A 19,532-nucleotide genomic window follows, 5' to 3' on the forward strand; every position below is an offset into this window, starting at 1 on the left:
GCCATCAGTAAATCATACGTGTTGTTTGATGCCAGAATCTTTTACAAACTTTTTTTTCTAAATTAAAATGGCTGTGCTAACTTGAATGTCCTCATAGAAAGATTGATAATATAGGAAAGCTACCAATTAAATGACACTAAACAAAGCAGCTGGTTACACATTATCAGAAATCTTGTTAACCTTAAAGAGTGTTAAGTCTTCAGTAAAATCAGAAGGAAAACATAGAAGAAATATGCTCATTAGGACTGCATAATGTTCTAGCTTGAAAAGTCTACATGAGGGGAATTTCCTTATATTTATAAGATGCTTAAAGGGATCATTAAGAGAAGGATTTCTCCTAAACAGTAAGATCAATTAAAGTAGCTTGGTACAAGGCTAAAACTCATTAGAGCATAAGCTATTTCTTTTTTTCTGGTGTTTTATAGAGGAATTTTTACTACCTCATCAACACTATGAACTTGAATAAGACGAATTATGGACTTAAAGCTACCATAAAAGTAACTTATTAACAATATGCATGGGATCGTGCATCAGTATATGTTATTTACTTTAAAAATGCTTTCAAAGTCATTCTCATTCTATCTGCTCAGCAACTCTTAGAGGTAACTGGGGTTGTGTAGAAACAAAGACAATTGCAAGAAGATGATTGAATGACATATCTAAGGTAATGAGATACTGGAGGTTGAACTGCAATAACATCTCATGTGTTTTCAGTTCTAAATCCATGAATTTCTTGGCAAAGTATACATACATGCCATCTAGACAAAATTGAAAAATTCTGTTTTCATAAATTTAAAAAATTTTTTAAATGTGTGTTTCTCTCTGTATAAGTACTTAAAATCAAACAAAAACATAAGACAAAAACCTGGAATTCAGAGTCTAATAAATATTCTAATTTTTTTTCTGAAACTGTTACTGTTATCACCTGAAATTTGTTTTTCAGTTTCTGTTTTACTTTTCTCCCTTTTATTTATGAAGTAGACATGACAAGAAAAACATGTAACAATATTATCTTATTGTAGTATAGTGCTTTAAGCATGGGAAAAGTGATCATTCCCCTGTGCACATAATTCTTTGTAGACTAACTTTAGCTTTAAAAAAAGTTCTCATTTATGGCTTCTTACAATTACAATCCCTTCTTATTGGTAAGGTGAATAATTGCCAACTGACACCTACATATGTACTAAATAAACAAATATGAATTAAGCAGTCTCCATAAAATCCCTTGCTCCACGCCATATTTAATCTTATCCATTTGTTGTTGTTTAGTCACAAACTTGTGTCAGACTCTTTGTGACTTGATGGACTGTGCCTGCCAGGCTCCTGTGTCCATGGGATTTCCAAGGCAAAAATACTGGAGTGGGTTTCCATTTCCTTCTCCAGGGGATCTTCCTAACCCAGGGATCAAACCCACATCTCCAGCATTGGCAGGCGGATTCTTTACCACTGTGCCACATGGGAAGCGCCAGTCTTTTTCATAGATACCTTCCATTATTGAAGACAGGGACTGAGTAGCCCAGTAGAGAGAGAAGCCAGACACAATGCTCTGAAAAATATTATGACAGGATAAAATTAGGATATCAGATTGAGTATATATGAGAAATAATGCTGGATCATTTTCATAATTCATCTTCATCACAGTGGTGCTGCAAATAATTAATAGTTAATGAAATACATGCAAATTATTAATGAAACACTTTCTGTTTTAAAAGCAATTCTGAGAAAATTAAGACATTTGCAAACACTGTTAAATGAGACATGTAGCTCTAAATGTAATAGATGGCCAATAAATCCTGGCCCTCTTCAGGGATTAATAATCATGAGAGGGAAGATTCAAGTAAAACTATTTTTTTAAGTTCTTAATACAGAACTCTGAATGTTGTTGCTGCTTTAGTACCTTTAATTGTACAAAATTGCCTATTCATATATGCAGACAGTGACTCGTCATAAACTTTTAAAAAATGAAGTATTTTTAGAATATTTTTAGGTTCACAGCAAAATTGACTGGCAGGTAGATTTCCCATTTACCCTCTGCCTCTACAGGTTAGCCTCCACCATTATCAACATCCCTTGTCAGAGTAGTATAATTTTTGATATTGATCCTACATTGCACATCCTTATCACCAAGAGTCTTAGCTCACATTAGGGTTCATTCTTGGTGTTGTATATTCCATGGGCTTGTACAAATGTATAATGACATGTATCCAGCACTATGTTACCTTACAGAGTGTTTAAGTGCCTTAAAAATTATGTTAGCTTATTCATCCTACCCTATCCCCAAACCTTGGAAACCACTGATCTTTTCATTGTCTCTATAGTTTTGCCTTTTCCAGAATGGCAAATAACTGGAATCAAGATTATACAGGCATTTCAAATTGGTTTCCTTCACTTACTAATACACATTTAAGGTTATTCCTTATCTTTCAATGGCTTAATAGAATATTATTAAGTGGTAAGAAGAAGCTATTTATTACCTACCTAAAAACATCTTGGTGACTTCCACATTTTGGCAATTATGTATAAAGCGGAAATAAAATTTCATGTGCAGATTTCAGTATGGACATATGCTTTCAACCCCTCTGCATAAATACCAAGAAGTGCAATTGTAGAATCTCAGAGAATGTTTTTATTTTGTAAAAAGTTGCCCAGCTCTCTTCCAAAGTGACTGTACCATTCTGCATGCCCATGAGCAGTGAGAGAATTCTCAGTGCTCCATATCCCTGTCAACGTTTGGTGGCGTTAGTATTCTGGTTTTGGCCATTATCATAGGTGCATAGTAGTATCTCACTGTTTTAGTTTGCCTTCCCCTGATAACATATTCTGTAGAGCATATTTTCATATGCTTGTTTATCATCTGTATATCTTTGGTGAAGAGTCTGTTTAGCCATTTGGCCCATGCTTTAATTGGATTGTTTGTTTTCTTATCATTGAACTTTATAAGTTATTTGATATACTTTGGATAATAGGTGTTTATCAGATGTGTATTTCACAGATATTTTCCATAAGTCTGTGGCTTATCTTTAGATTCTTTTGACAGTGTGTTTTGTACGGCATAAATTTTTATTTTAGTGAAATAAAACTTTGAATTCCTTCATGGATTGGTCTCAGTTCACTTCAGTTCAGTTGCTCAGTCATGTCTGACTCTGCGACCCTCTGGACTGCAGCACACTGGGCTTCCCTGTCCATCGCCAGCTCCCAGAGCTTGCTCAAATTCTGTCCATAAAGTTGGTGATGGCATCCGACCATCTCATCCTCCGTTGTCCCCTTTTCCTACTGCCTTTAATCTTTCCCAGCATCAGGGTCTTTTCCAATGAGTCAGTTCTTTGCATCAGGTGGCCAAAGTATTGGGAGTTTCAGCTTCAGCATCAGTCCTTCCAATGGATATTCAGGACTGATTTCCTTTAGGATGGACTGTGTCAAGACCAGCTTGACAAGCAGGGTTTCCGAAAGCGCAATATGGCGAGAGAATGAGAAACGAGACACTAGAATCCAGATAAAAGCGAGGATCAGGGGACCAACACCACTCTAAGGTGAAGGTGCTGAAAATGAATCCAAGCCAGCTTTATTATAATTTCAGCCATGAATGAAAGAATACATGGGGAGTTAAACTATAACTCATTTGGCCTTCAGGGTCAAAGAACAAAATGATCACTAACCATTGAGTAATTAGGAAACAGTAATCCATAACAAATCAGTAACTAAGACTAATATTCTTATCTATAGATTTTTCACCAGATATGTAAAACATGTGACTCTGAAACGCCAGTTGAGAAACAGTCTTGGGTTGGTTTTCTGACCCCAGGATCATATCTTGTTCAAGATTATGAACTGTTTCCTCTGGACTTGTTCCAAGAGTCTCATGCCTTATAGCAGCCAGTTTATTAATAATTGCAAATTTCTTTTTCGGCCCTTGCCGGGGCCTGCTTTTCTTTTATTCTTCCTGTCCCCTCAGGATTGGTTGGATCTCCTTCCAGTCTAAGGAACTCTTAAGAGTCTTCTCCAACACCACTGTTCAAAAGTATCAATTCTTCAGCACTCAGGTTATAGTCCAACTCTCACATCCATACATGACTACTGGAAAAACCATAGCTTTGACTAGACAGACCTTTGTTGGCAAAGTAACGTGTCTGCTTTATGCTTTCTAGGTTGGTCATAGCTTTTTTCCCAAGGAGCCAGCATCTTTTAATTTCATGGCTGCAGTCACCATCTGCAGTGATTCTGGAGCCCAAGAAAATAAAGTCTATCACTGTTTCCAGTGTTTCTCCATTTTCCATGGAGTGATGGAACCAGATGCCATGATCTTAGTTTTTTGAATGCTGAGTTTTAAGCCAGCTTTTTCACTCTCCTCTTTCATTTTCATCAAGAGGCTCTTTAGTTCCTCTTCACTTTCTGCTATAATTGTGGTGCCATCTGCCTATCTGAGGTTATCAATATTTCTCCCAGCAATTTTGATTCCAGCTTGTACTTCATCCAGGCTGGCATTTTGTGTGATGTACTCTGCATATAATTTAAACAAGCAGGGTGACAATATACAGCCTTAACGTACTCCTTTTCCAATTTGGAACCAGTCTGTTGTCCCATGTCCAGTTCTAACTGTTGCTTCTTGACCTGCATACAGACTTCTCAGGAGGCATGTCAGGTGGTCTGGTGTTCCTATCTCTTTCAGAATTTTCCACAGTTTGTTGTGATCTACACAGTCAAAGACTTTGGCATAATCAATAAAGCAGAAATAGATGTTTTCCTGGAACTCTCATATTTGTGTGTGTGTTGATCTACAGTTCAGTATTGTTAACTCTTGTAAATGGTATAAAGAGTTACAGCCTATGTCTGGAATCATTCCTTTCATTGTGGTTGCTCAGTTTTTTAGCATCATTTGTTGAAAAAACTGCTTTTGCTCCATTTTATTTCTTTTATTTCTTTGTCACAGATTAGTTGACTACCATTATGCTATACACCTTAAACTTACACATTGATATGTAAATTATATCTCAAAAAAACTGGAAGAAAATCTTAAATGAATTCAAAATACTTGCAGTGAATCTATTTCTGCTCTTTATTCTGTTCCAATAATTTCTTTATTCTTTCACCATTAGCAAACTGCCTTGATCACAGCAGTTTTATAGTAACTTTTGAAATTGAGTAGTATCAGTCCTCCAATTTTATTCTGCTCTTTCAGAATTTGTTGCTTATTAATATTTTTTACCTCTCCATATATATATTAGGCTCAGTTTTCTGTTATCCATGAAATAACTTTCTGGGAATTTGGTTGGAATTGAATCCATAGATAAAGAGGGGAGGAACTGACATATTGATAATGTCTTCCTATTCATGAGCATATAATATGTCTCTATTTATTTAACTCTCATTTCAACAGACTTTTGTAGTTCTTCCCATATAGATCTTGTGCATATTTGTTTGATTTACCCATGCACATTCTATTTGTGGAATGCCAATCTAAGTGATATTGCATTTTTAATTTGAAATTCCACTTGATCATTGATAGTATGAAGTGACTGAATTATCTGTATTAAACCTATATCCTGCAGTTTTGCTAAAATTGCTTACTAATTCAGTAGTTTCTTTGTTGACTCTTATATTCTACATAAATAAACATGTTTTCTGAATTAAAAGCATTTTCTTTCTTCCATCACAATGTCTTTATCTTTCATTTCTTATTATTGGGTTAGCTAGACTCCAGCATGCTGTTGGAAAGCCATGAGAGAGAGTTTCCTTGCTTAGTTCTCAAAGTTAATAGGACATTTTAAGCTTATCACCATTAGCTATGATGTAAACTGAAGGATTTTTAATAAATATTATAGATATTCAAGTTTAGAAAGTTCTCTTCTGTTCCTAGTTTGAGAAGTTGTATTATGCATGAGCATTGGATTTTTTCAAATGCTTCTATATCTGTGTATATCATCATGTGCTTTTCCTTTTTTAGCCTATTGATGTAACAGATTATACTTTTTTTTTCTTTTGAATGTTGAACTAGCCTTGGAAACTTGGTATAAATCCCACTTGGTTGTGGTGTATAATTTTGAAAAAAAAGTTTTAGATTTGATTTACTAACATTTTGTTGAGGTTTTTTACATCTGTATTTATGAGAGGTATTGTCCTGTACTTGTTTTTATCTTGGTTTTTTATGTATAAGATTAGTGCTGGCTTCATCAGATGAGATATGAAGTATTCCCTCTGCTTCTATCCTCAGATAAACATTATAGAAAACTGATAATTCATTTTCAAGTGGTTGGTAAAATTCCCCAGTGAACCAATCTGGGCCTGGTGCTCTCTGTTTTGGAAGGTTATTAGTTACTGACCCAATTTATTTAATGGATAGAGGCCTATTGAAACTGCCTATTTCTTTTTCTGTGAGTTTTACAAGATTGTGTTTTTCAAGGAATTGATCCATTTAAACTAGATTGTCAAATATGTGAGTATAGAATTGTTCATAGTATTCCTTTTTACCCTTTAATTCAAATTTAATTCTGTGGGACCTGTTGTGTCTTTCTCTCTCTCTTTCTTTTTTTTTTTTTTGTTTCTGATATCAGTAATTTGTACTCTTTAAGTTAGTCTGCCTATACTGTTATTAATTTTATTAAAAATTCTTAAGAACTCACACTTGCTTCATTGATATTTCTCTATTCACCTTCTATTTTAAATTTCATTGATTTCTGCTCTAATTCTTATAAATTATTTATTTTGGATTTAATTTGATCTTTATTCTAGTTCTAAGATGAAACTTAGCTGATTGATTTTTAGACCTCATATATACATTCAGTGTCATAAATGTCCATGTAAACTCTGCTTCCACTGTATTCTTCAAATTTTTATAAGTTGTACTTTCATTTTTGCTTAGCTAAATTTAAAAAATTTCTCTAAATATTTCTTCTTTGACCCATGTGTTACTTAGAAGTGTACTGTGTAATCTTCAAGTATTAGAGATTTTCAGTGCATCTTTTTGTTATTGATCTAGGTTTAGATTCATGGTTGTTTAAGAGCAGACATTGTATGATTTCTTTTAAAGGTGTTAAGTTGTTTTATGGTTCATAATATGCTGTCTTGGTTAATGATTCATGTGAACTTAAGAGTGTGTATTATACTCTTGGATGAAGTAGTCTATAGACATACATTATGATGGTTTATTGAGTTAAACTATGCCCTTACTGATATTCTGCCTGTGGAATCTGTCTGTTTTTAATAGGGTGGTGTTAAGTTTCCACTGTAATAGTAGATTCCTCCCTTTGTATTTGAGGTTCTAAATATTAAGCTTTTGCTTCATATATTTTGTCACACTTGGTTTTCTACATATAAAAAATAAATGTGTGCACCATTATTTTCTGATAAAGTTCCTTTCTTAGAAGTTGGCTCTATCTGAAGTTAATATAGCTAGTCCCACTTTCTTTTGATTAGTGTTAAGACCATTTCTACTCTGCTTTCCATTTACTTTTTTTGGGAGGAGGGGGAAGGGACACACCAAAACATGCGAGATCTTTGTTCCCTGACTGGGGATAGAACCCATGTCCCTTGCAGTGAAAGAGCAGAGTCCTAACCACTGGACAACCAAGGTATCCCCTCAAGTATTTCTTTCTTTTCTTCTTTCTCTCTTTTCATAGGATTCCTTTTATTTGAATGTTACACCATTTGCAATGTCCCATTCTTCTCCAATATGCTATTCTTTTTCAATCTCTTTTGTCCTTTTCACTTTTGAAGGTTTCTGTTGAGATATGCTCAAGGTCAGAGATATATACCTCTGCTGTGTCCAATCTGATAAAAAGACCCAAAAAGACATTTGCTATTTTTGTTGCAAGTATTTGTCTTTTTTTAATCTCTGGCATTTCATTTTGGTTCTTTCTTATGATTATCATCTCTCTCATTAAAGCCCTTAGTTATTATAGTTGTCCTAAATTCCTGGTCTGATAATAGCAATGTTCATACCATGTCTGATTCTGATGCTTGGTCTCCTCAAATTGCAGTGTTGCTTTTTGGTATGGTTTATAATTATTTCTTGAAAGTTATACATGATGTACCATGTAAAATAACTTCTATAATATGGTTTAGTAATGCAGTGATGAGCTGTAAGAATGGAAAATAGTCTATTATCTTCTGATTAGGTTTCAGGCTTTTAGTGAATTTGTGCTATGGACTATACACTTCATATGTGCTTAAGAGTTCGTTCTTTTCTTCAGTAGCACAGGATGCTAGAGGAGAATGACGTTGAATATTTCTGTTTTCTATGTGGAAGGTTACCTGCCTGTAGTTGGATATCTCCCTTCTTCTGAATTAGTTAGGATCTGATAATACCTCAGTGGGTTATGTACAGGTTTGTTAATTTCTCCTGAAGGCTGATTTATTAAGAACAGAATACCTTGCAGTATTTCAAGTGATTTCCTTTCTCCTCTGTACACTGGTCACATGAGAGGATTTTTTGCATATTCACTGTGGGAACCTGGTTAGAGCTACATGAGGTAAAAGTCAAAGTGTGGAGCATGCCCAGTGATTTGGTACTGCTGGATATTTTAACTTTTAGAGCGGTCCACTCTGATCATTGAGCTGTTTGTCAATTGTTGTTCTGGTGTCCTGCTGATGGGATGTTTCTTTTATGGTAAGTTATGATTCTCTGTATTTTCCTGTCCCTCCAACCTTGTGGGCAGTTGTTTGCCCTGTAACCTCACATCTCTTAAGAATCTAAGGACAGTTGTTGATTTTTGTTTTTTTTCAGCTTATTTGTTGTTAGAATAGCTTGACAACTTCTAGGCTTGCTTCATAAACTTTTTAAACTATTACATTTTATTAAAATACATATATAAATGACCATGGGAGCCAGAGGACCAAAGCTCCACCTTATTCAGCATTTTGATTATATTTGAAAGATGAATATAATCTGAGTGGTAGAAAATAACTTCAAAGTATTAGAGGACCATGATCATACAGTTTATTTCCCTCCCTATTTCACCTGTAATGTATTCAAAACAGAGAATTTAAGGATTTCTGGGAAATAATTGTATATTGAAATGAGCCTCTTACACACATACACATAAGAAAAGGCAAATTTTGTAGAAATTTAAACACTCAAAATCTTAGTAGAAAGCCTTTTCTTTGGATGTTTAAGTTTCCCATCTTACCTTATTAAAAGTGATTGTACTTTTAAAAACCAGTGGAGGTTGCTAGAATAGCACCAGAAGACTTGAAATGGGAGTTCTCAATAAATGCTTTCCTCTTCTAAAATCAGCAAATTTTTATACAGATAGGCTATTTGGACAGAAATACTAAAATAATGTTGTTCAGAGTTGGAAAGACCACTGATTTCCCCTCCATATTCAAAGCTTAAACTGCAAGAAATTTCTATTGACTGTCTTCTTAACTCTTCTCCCCAAAGGACAAGAGTGTGTAACCTCATTGATCTTTAGTAAAATATGATCACCTTTTACTAATTTGTTTGAAAGAGGGATCAAGGACATTTTTTCTACCTCCTTCACTCAAATATACTATTTTCTATATCTTGTTCTCAGCTCCTGGACTAGAAATAATTTTCCTGTCTTTGTTAATCACAATATTCCAGAGCCCATGGGTGGCAAATTTGGTAATTCAAAGGCAAGATTTATGGTCAGGATTTAGAAAAAGTAAATTTTCTCTTGCCTAGAAAATCCCATGGACAGAGGAGCCTGGTGTCCATGGGGCGCAAAGAGTTGGACACGACTGAGCGACTTCACTTTCACTTTCAGATTTAATCTAAATATATATTTATTGCAGTTATTTGTAATTAGATAATATGAAGGGTATGACACATGCTTGCATGTGATTTTCAATGCAAAGTTGATATTGATGGCTTAAATAGACAATTTTAATAATTTAATTGAAAAATTACACTTAAGTTTGAATTTTATCTTTTTTCCTCCTCCACTCTTATAAGTTTCTTGGCATTTCTAGTGGAATTTTATACACATCTGATACTCACTATTTGTCTTAATACACACTATGTCTCTACTTTATTCTGACTGCCTTTAAATGGGATGCATACAAGAAATGTCAAATATGCCTTCAGATATATCTCCAGATATTTTGTGTTATTTTAAATTCCTGAAGTGATATTTCCCTTTTATGTCACAGTTCAAATGGTCTCAAAGAATACAATTCAAGTCACCATTGTGTGTGTGTGTGTGTGTGTGTGTGTGTTTGGTTAGTCATGTCAGACTCTGTGACCCCATGGACTGTAGCCCACCAGGCTCCTCTGCTCATGGAGGTTCTCCAGGCTAAAATACTGGAGTGGGTTGCCATGTGTTCTCCAGGGTATCTTCCCAACCCTGAAATCAAACCCAGGTCTCCCACATTGCAGGCAGATTCGTTACCATCTGAGCTATCAGGGAAGCCCAAGAATACTGGAGTGGATAGCCTATCCCTTCTCCAAGGAGCTTCCCGACCCAGGAATTGAACCTGGATCTCCTGCATTGCAGGCAGGTTCTTTATCAGCTGAGCTACCTGGGAAGCCCACCATTACAATCCCAGGAAAAAAAAAAATCATGTAAACTGTTTCTCATTCAAAATATTCGTGATTGTGTGTCATTGACATGAAAGTTATTCACAGGTTTCTTTAGACGTGACAAATTTTATTGTTAAAAATGTTGGACACAACAGACTTCATCAGACTAAAATATTAATAACTTAAGATGAGTTATGTGAAAAAATAGCCCACACATAGTCATGTGATTCCAAGATATTTTTCAGTTTTTAAATTACAGGAAAGATGAAGTATGAGAAAAGGAGGGAGGAAATGAATATATCACATCTATTGGATTTAATTAAGGACAGGTGCTACATCAAGCTGTGGTATAACTATTTGTGTTTTCTTTCCCCCCAAAATTAGTAAGTATATTTTTCACTGAACCAGAGGGGCCTGAGCTGATAATAATGTCCTGAATTTTGTTGGAAATTACTTAAAATGCCATTAAGAAGTATTCACACAAATAGAGAAGATGCATAGGCATGATAAAAATAACAAAGAATAAAACTACCGAAATAAAGCTAGGCATGAAAATTTTATTAAAAAATACTGTATCTTTAAATTGAAAAATAGTGAGGTTTGTGTTTAAATGATGAAAACTGAATCCAGAGTGATCGCTAACTGAGAAAAATAAGTGACAATAACTTATTGATGATTCCATAAGGCTCAGTAAGGAAACTCCCATGTTTTAAAATTGTATTTATTTATGTTTATTTTGACTGTACTAGGTCTTTGTCACTGCATGCGCTTTTCTGTAGTTGCAGAGAGTGAGTGGGGGCTACTGTTGATTCCAGTGGGCAGGGTTTCTTGTTGCAATAGCTTCTTTTGTTGCAGACATCCGGCTCCAGAGTGCAGTATATGGGCTCAGTGGTTGTGGTTCATGGGCTTAGCTGCTACGTGGCCTGTGGGATCCTCCTGGACCAGGGATTGAACCCATGTTTCCTGCACTGGCAGCTGGATTCTTTACCAGTGAGCCACTAGGGAAGCCCTAAACTCCATATTAAAAATTAAAAAAAAAAATGTTTGAAATTTTTGCTTTCTGAGTGTTAACCTAAAAAAGAGATACAGCACTATCTTATAAGAAGGGGAACTTCTAAATCAGCCTAAATTGATCATAATCACTGAAACAAAAGGAAAAGTTGTCAGAAGAAAAACGGGAGAAACAGAACATCAGACTGGTTCTGCAGGATCTATAGGTACATTGCACAGATTTTCCTTCCTGGAAGAGTAGCCCTCACATATGGGACAGATTATCTATATCATATAGTGATTGTCTGCTATCTTGACTGACTTCTATTAAGTGGCCCTTTCACTATACAGTTCCTCTTTAGTTGAAATTCTGCATCCTAAACTCAAGCAACCAAAGATTGTGCAGTAATATAGTATTCAGTAGTGGGGGGAACATCTTCTTATAAGTGGATCCATGTGATTTAAATGTGTTGTTCAAAGATCAACGTGTAACTCATCAATTTTCTCATCAAATTTCTTTATTTTGATGACATTAAGCTTTACCATTGCTCTTGCTTCCCTTCCATATACACCTATATCCCAAAGGTTAACTCTTTGGGATTCTTTATCAAAATTCATCAAATTTCTTTATTTTGACTAACAGAATCAAGTCTTCCATGATCCGATCAGCATCAGTGTACGTACAAGAAAAAATGCTGGCATTTTTTCCCAGTGTACTGATCTTTATTTTTCTTTCTCAAGCTTTATTGAGATATAATTGACATACAAATTTGTGTAAGCCTAATGTATACAGCTTGATAATGTGATAGACCTACATGTTGCAAAATTATTACCACACTAAGGCATTTGTTTGCTAAAAAATATTTAAGATCTACTTTCCTAGCAAATTTCAGATATATAACACAGCATTGTTAACTATCTTGCCCATAAGAAAAGAAAAAAATACAAATTTGTGACAAAATGAAACTATTTAGAATATTCATGAAGGTAAGTTGAGGTAATAGAAGATGAGCTCTTCACAAGTTATGGCTTTGTTTATCACTATTTATTATAATCATAATGTTTGACTATCACAAATCAACAAAGATATAACATACATCTTATAACTGATATAGATTTGTTTCCTCATGTTACTTCAAATCAACTTTTATTGTGCCAAAAGTATAGAGACATTAAGTTTTACCATTGCTCTTCTTCCCTTCCATATACACCTATATCCCAAAGGTTGACTCTTAAACACTTCTTTTGGTAAATATCTTTTTATCACTAGATAACACATGCATACTTTTAATACTTTATATTTTACATTCAGGCATTTTTCTAGGTACTTGCCCCAGCTAAAGATGAAACTGTAACACTCTTAATTGACTAAAATTCAACATATATACACAACTGAAATCCTGTTAAAATAATTATGAATGAAACCAAAGTATGCACAGAAGAGCCTTGGCACAGGTAAAGGAATATCTATGTCTGTAAATGTTAATTTGCTATAAATATCATTTCGTTTATGAAATAAAATGCTAAAGTCAAATTTGAAACAAAAATAATTGTGTTCTAGAGAATTTAAAATGTCCTTTGGAAAAATTATATACATAAATATATTAGGTATTTAGGTATACGGTACATGTGCTGTGCTTAGTCATTCACTGGTGTTGGACTCTTTGCAACACCACAGACTGTAGCCTGCCAGGCAGGCTCCTCTGTCCATGGGGATTCTCCATGCAAGAATACTTGAGGGGGTTGCCATTCCCTTATCCAGGCGATCTTCCCCACCCAGGGATCAAACCAGAATCTCCCACATTGCAGGTAGTTTCTTTACATACTGAGCCACCAGGTAAGCCCAAGAGTACTGGAGTGAGTAGCCTAACCCTTCTCCAGGGGATCTTCCCGATCAGGAATTAAACCGGGGTCTCCTGCATTGCAGGCAGATTCTTTATCAGCTGAGCTACCAGGGAAGCCCATATGGTACATAAACTGTCATCAAATATAAAAAACATCTCATAATATCCAGCTTTCATTAATTAGACTAGATAATAATTTTATTGTGTCAAATACTCATCTTTATCTAGTAAACACACACACATATATGAAAATATATAAAATGTACTTATTTAAGATGCAAGGTATTTATGACCAAAGCTTGGTAAAATGAATAATCAGACTATGCTAATGTCACAATTTTAAACACTACTGAATTTACATCTGTCACTCTCTGTGACATATGAAATTATCTGAAAAGAATTTTTATTGATTTTGGAGTAGCAAAACCAAAAAAGTTTTTATTCTTCATAAATAAAAGTTTATGACTATACTTGTAGGAGACTTTCTCCTTCTCAAGAAAATTATCTGTTCTTAGTCTCTAATAGAGTAGTTCTCTTTAGCATTTCCTTTTTCAGAGTTTTTCCAAAGAAACTCCTCTAAAATCTAAGTGTATGTATTTTTCCCTTGTTTCTTTATTGAATGTAATAGTTTTTCCCCACTTTTAAAAATGTATTTTGTATTACTTTATCAGCATCTTGCTTCTGCAGCATAAAGTCAACATTTAGTATCTAATGCAAGCATAATCTCATTAATGGTGATAGTAAGATTACTTGAATAATTATTTTTCAGTCCTCAACAAGCCAAGAGTTATAGGTATAATTTGTAATTTAATTTAGTCAAATAACTTGGTTACATTCTTGTTCAGCTACAGTGGATTTGACCATTTAAGATAATTTTTTTCATTTTAAAAAATTAAAATTTCTTCTCTAGCTTTCCAATCATGACTGTAGAAAGTAAAGAAAGTCCCTATATATTGCTATATATAACAATATTCCTATTTTTTATGGTTACTTATACTTACAATATTTTATTCCATTTTGCTTAACATTAAAATTGCTACATTAGTTTTATTTTTGTATTTATTTAATTCTATTCTCATCTATTTTCAACCTCTACATTTTTCATATTATAAAGGTAGGGATTTTTCAGGCAAGAATACTGGAGTGGGTTGCCAATTCCTCCTCCAGGGGATCTTACTGATGCAGGGATAAAACCCATGTCTCCTGCAGCTCCTGCATTGCAGGCAGATTCTTTACCTGCTGAGCCACTAGGAAAGCCCATTTATTCAATAGCAGTCTTCAGTGTCCATGTTTATATATATATATATATTTAAAATATAAAAGGAAATAGAACTGCCACATGACCCAGCAATCCCACTCCTGGGCATACACACCGAGGAAACCAGATCTGAAAGAGACACGTGCACCCTAGTGTTCATCGGAGCACTGTTTATAGTAGCCAGGACATGGTAGCAACCTAGATGTCCATTGGCAGACGAATGGATAAGGAAGCTATGTTACATGTACACAATGGAATATTTCTCAGCCATTAAAAAGAATTTATTTGAATCAGTTCTAATAAGATGGATGAAACTGGAGCCCATTAAACAGAGTGAAGTAAACCAGAAAGATAAACACCAATGCAGTATACTAATGCATATATATGGAATTTTAAAAGATGGTAATGATAATCCTATATGCAAAACAGAAAAAGAGACACAGATGTACAGAACAGACTTTTGGACTCTCTGGGAGAAGGCGAGGGTGAGATGTTCTGAGAGAATAGCACTGAAACAAGTATACTATCAAGGGTGAAACAGGTCACCAGCCCAGGTTGGATGCATGAGACAAGTGCTCAGGGCTGGTGCACTGGGAAGACCCAGAGGGATCGGATGGGGAGGAAGGCGGGAGGTGGGATCGGGACGGGGAAACACATGTAAATCCATGGCTGACTCATGTCAATGTATGGCAAAAACCACTACAATATTGTAAAGTAATTAGCCTCCAACTAATAAAAATAAATGAAAAAATATATATATATATAATGTTTATTCCACCAGATAGCTAAGATGCTGAAATATGTTTATAATCATTTTACTGAAGTAAATACATAATGAAACTGCATGTATCATAACTGTTAACTTGATCAGTTGTCACTGAACAACCACACTCGTGCAACCAGAACCCAGGTTAAGACATCAGATATATCAGCTACAGAAGCAAAACTCATGTCCTTCTAGTCAAAGCTAGCTCTTATTGAGTGCCTCCACTACCCTGACTTCTGATAACATGGATTTCTCTTCCTATATTTAGTATTTTTTAATCAATAAAATCATCCAGTGTATACTCTTATCTTTTGCTTCTGTTAATAAATGTGAACTTTGTGAGATGCATCCATGTTATGGACTGTATTGTTCAGTCACTAAGCCATGTCTGACTCTTTATGACCCCATGGATTGCAGCACACCAGGCTTCCCTGTCCTTCACCATCTCCCAGAGTCTGATCAAACTCATGTCCATTGAGTCAGTGATGCCATCCAACCATCTCACCCTCTGCCGCCCATTCTCCTTTTGCCTTCACTATTTCCTAGCATCAGGGTCTTTTTGAGTGTGTCGGCTCTTTGCATCAGGTGGCCAAAGGATTGGAGCTTCAGCATCAACCCTTCCAATACATATTCAGGGTTGAGATCCTGTAGGATTGGCTGGTTTGCTCTCCTTGCTGACCAAAGGGCTCTCAAGAGTCTTCTCCAGAACCATATGGACAGTATGTATATCCTGAAAGCCATAGGTTGAAAGCTTAAATAACAATGTGACTATATTTGCAAACAGTCCTTTAGAAGATAATTATGATTAAATGAGATCATAAAGGTGGGGCTCTTATCCTATAGGACTACTGTTCTAAAAAGTGCTTACTTTCTCTGCCACATAAGGACACAGCAAGAAAGCAGTCATCTGTAATGAAGTAGCAGACTCCTACTAGTAAAATAGTCAGCTATATTTTTTCAAGAAGCAGGCTTTATCATGAAAACAAACAAAATCTTTAGTAAGCTAAAATAACATTGCTAGTGGCAATGTTACATTTAAAATTTTATTCAATGACAAAAAGAGGTCTGAGATTATTTTTGAATTTCTAATTTACTATATATTATAGGGCATGTGTTGATATTTAAATTTAGAATATTTAAAAGATAAAACTGAAAATTTATCTTATCCTAATGGTGTAATCTTTCAGTTTTCTTAACAAGTGATGTTTACATGTCTCTTAAAATTCATAGCAAAATAGAGATGCTTAGAACAAAATTAAAGTCTTCCTTCCTTCAACATCCTTTCCTCAAATGTGAGCCTGTTAAGTTTCTTGTATTCATTCTTTAAAAGTATCTTAATCTTCATGTAAATACTTTTTTTCCTATGTCAATATTGTCACTTAATGATAGTATTTTACATATAAAAATAATTCTATTTCTCATGCTGTCAAAAAACCCACTTTATTATATCATATGAATGTATCATAACCTTTTAAACCAGTTCACTATAAAATCAAGTAATTTCCATTACATGTTTGTATTTAAATTTTTGATACATATTTTCAACAAAAGGAAACTTTCATGATAAGAATGATACTGAAGTTTTCTTTTTCTTATAGTTTTATGACTATTTTATAGTAGAATGAATATAAACAAATTATATTTTAGAGAAGCAGTGAGCAAATCATAATTTCTGTCATATAAAACTGTGAAAACAATATTTTATTTAGCCTTTTCTATGCTGAGATTTATAATTTAGGAATCTGATGAATTATGAGCACAAGTGTGTGAACATTTCTCACTCCATGGTTTACTATCACAATATGGATGCAAAACAAAATAGGCATCACTTTTGACAGATCCTCCCCTTTCACATCTAAGGTCTTAGTCTTCTGTCACTCAGAAGAGCCAAGGTCGAAGAGATCCATGGCAGTTCACCTTGGATACAGACTTGACCATCAAAATGCAAGCTGTAATACAAAGCTGAACATTTGTCACAGGTTGGTGAACATGTGTCCCACATTCACATTTAAACCTGCATGCAGAGCACATAAGAATTGGTGAAATTTAAGAAAGTGATATGCCAAAGAGCGAAATTATGGTAATTAGTTTAAGAGTGAGAGTTACTCATTTAGAAAATTTGAAACATCAGTGATCCAGATGATAGAAATGGGACATCAGCACACATTTCCAAAATTATAGTTTTAATAAAATAAATTAAAAAATGCTTCAGCTTATTTTCAAGCAACTTTTAAAGATTGTTCTTTTTGTCTACAACTGAGGGTAAAATATCCAAATAGAAAAAAAAATTAAAGCCTCATCAGGAAAAGGTTTAATTCAGCAATGCATAGTTCCTTGTGATGGAGAAAATGTCAGTGTAGTCAGGGTGTGTTGAAGTATGTAAAACACAGAAGGGAGTGCTAAAACTTGTATCAGCATAATTGATATTGACTTTAACATATGAAGTAAGTAAACTCAGAAATCAGAGCATAAGCACAGACCCATTCTGGGAGACTTTTATTTTCTAAGTATCTGTAAGACTGTAAATAACATTTATTCATTTTCTTAACTGGAAAAAAGTAATTTTATTTTTTGTAAAACTCTTTGCAAGTAAAATTAATAATATTTCACCTAAATATTAATGAAGTAACAAAACAATTTTAACAGTGGGAAAAAAAGCAATGAATATACACTATAAATAATTAAAGTGAACTATACAGTCCATGGAATTCTCCAGGCCAGAATACTGGAATGAGTAGCTTTTCTCTTCTCCAGGGGAATCTTACCAATCCAGGGATCAAACCCCAGTCTCCAGCATTGCAGGCAGATTCTTTACCAGTTGAGCCACAAAGGAAGCCCAAGAATGCTGGAGTGGGTAGCCTGTCCCTTCTCCAGTGAATCTTCCTGAACCAGGAATGGAACCAGGGTCTCCTCATTGCAGGTGGATTCTTTACCAACTGAGCTTTGAGGGAAGCCCCTTAGAGTTGATAATTAGGGACAAACACATAGTGAAGTTTGAATTTACTTTCATATAAAAATATTTTCATATTTGTAATTTAATAGTTACTGTATTTTGGAATGTATTATTTTGGTTCTCAAATTTTACTGTTTTATATAACTGCTCTTTTGATATGGAATATATATTTCAGGAACAGCAAAGTTATTATTAATGTTTAACTGGATCAGCTAGTGGTAAGCATTGGAAAGGTAACAGTCGCTCTCATTTTTACCAAGAACTTGTTAATTAAAATATAGTTTAAATAGTGTATTAATATTTTTAAGGAAAATGGGAAACTTGCCTAAAAATATAGGAATATGGAAGAATTAAAATTCCTTGTTTTTTAAAAATCATATCAAATCACTGACAGCATATTTAGCATCCTCTTGTAGAAGAAATTCTCAGTTAAAAATTACTTGGTGTCTAAGGAGAGTTATGTTTGTTGTACAATATATTAAAATTTTACAGACTAATCATATTTTGCCAAAAGATGAACATCCCTAATTCTAAATATCCCTAATACTAAGTATTAAATTTTATGAAACTTAAGCAACTGGTTATATTCATATTATTATAGCAGATTTTCTCTTATTCATGTTTTAATTATGTCCTGTACATGTAAGTTTAAGACATATTGCAAACCAGCTATATAATATAAGAAATGGGAACAAAGCTTTCATCAACTGTTTGAGAAAAAACAAAACAAAACTTAGAGCTTTACATGCTCAGCTGTGTCTAAGAAGCCAATTATAGCCAAATTGAAAGCATTTTAAATGTAATGCATGATATAACTTTGAAAGACTATGTGCAGAAATAACATTTATATTAAAATCTGAGATTTGTTCAGTGTTTAAACTTAATGAACTGTAGAAATGCAAGGTGGAAGGAAATCTGTGCTTTCAATTTTTCATATGTCAAATTGATCTTCTTGTCTCATACTTTGCTTTTGTCAGTATAACTAGAGCATTTACTGTAAATATGAACTCATTCTAAATTTCTACAGCTGAAGAAGAGAATGTTAAAAAGATTACTTTTTTCCTGTTCATTTGGTGCTTAACTCTAGATTGTTTACAAGTTTGCTTCTCTCACTACAAATGGGTTATCTTTTCCCCCCAGTTGCAACTACATTGACAAATAATGAGCCTTCTAAATCTATTAATAGAGTTTTTCTCTTACCAAAGCTTCGGTACACAGGATTAAGTATTACAAATCTCAGTTTG

Source organism: Odocoileus virginianus, chromosome 18 (assembly GCF_023699985.2).
Source record: "Odocoileus virginianus isolate 20LAN1187 ecotype Illinois chromosome 18, Ovbor_1.2, whole genome shotgun sequence".
In the NCBI taxonomy this organism is placed as follows: domain Eukaryota; kingdom Metazoa; phylum Chordata; class Mammalia; order Artiodactyla; family Cervidae; genus Odocoileus; species Odocoileus virginianus.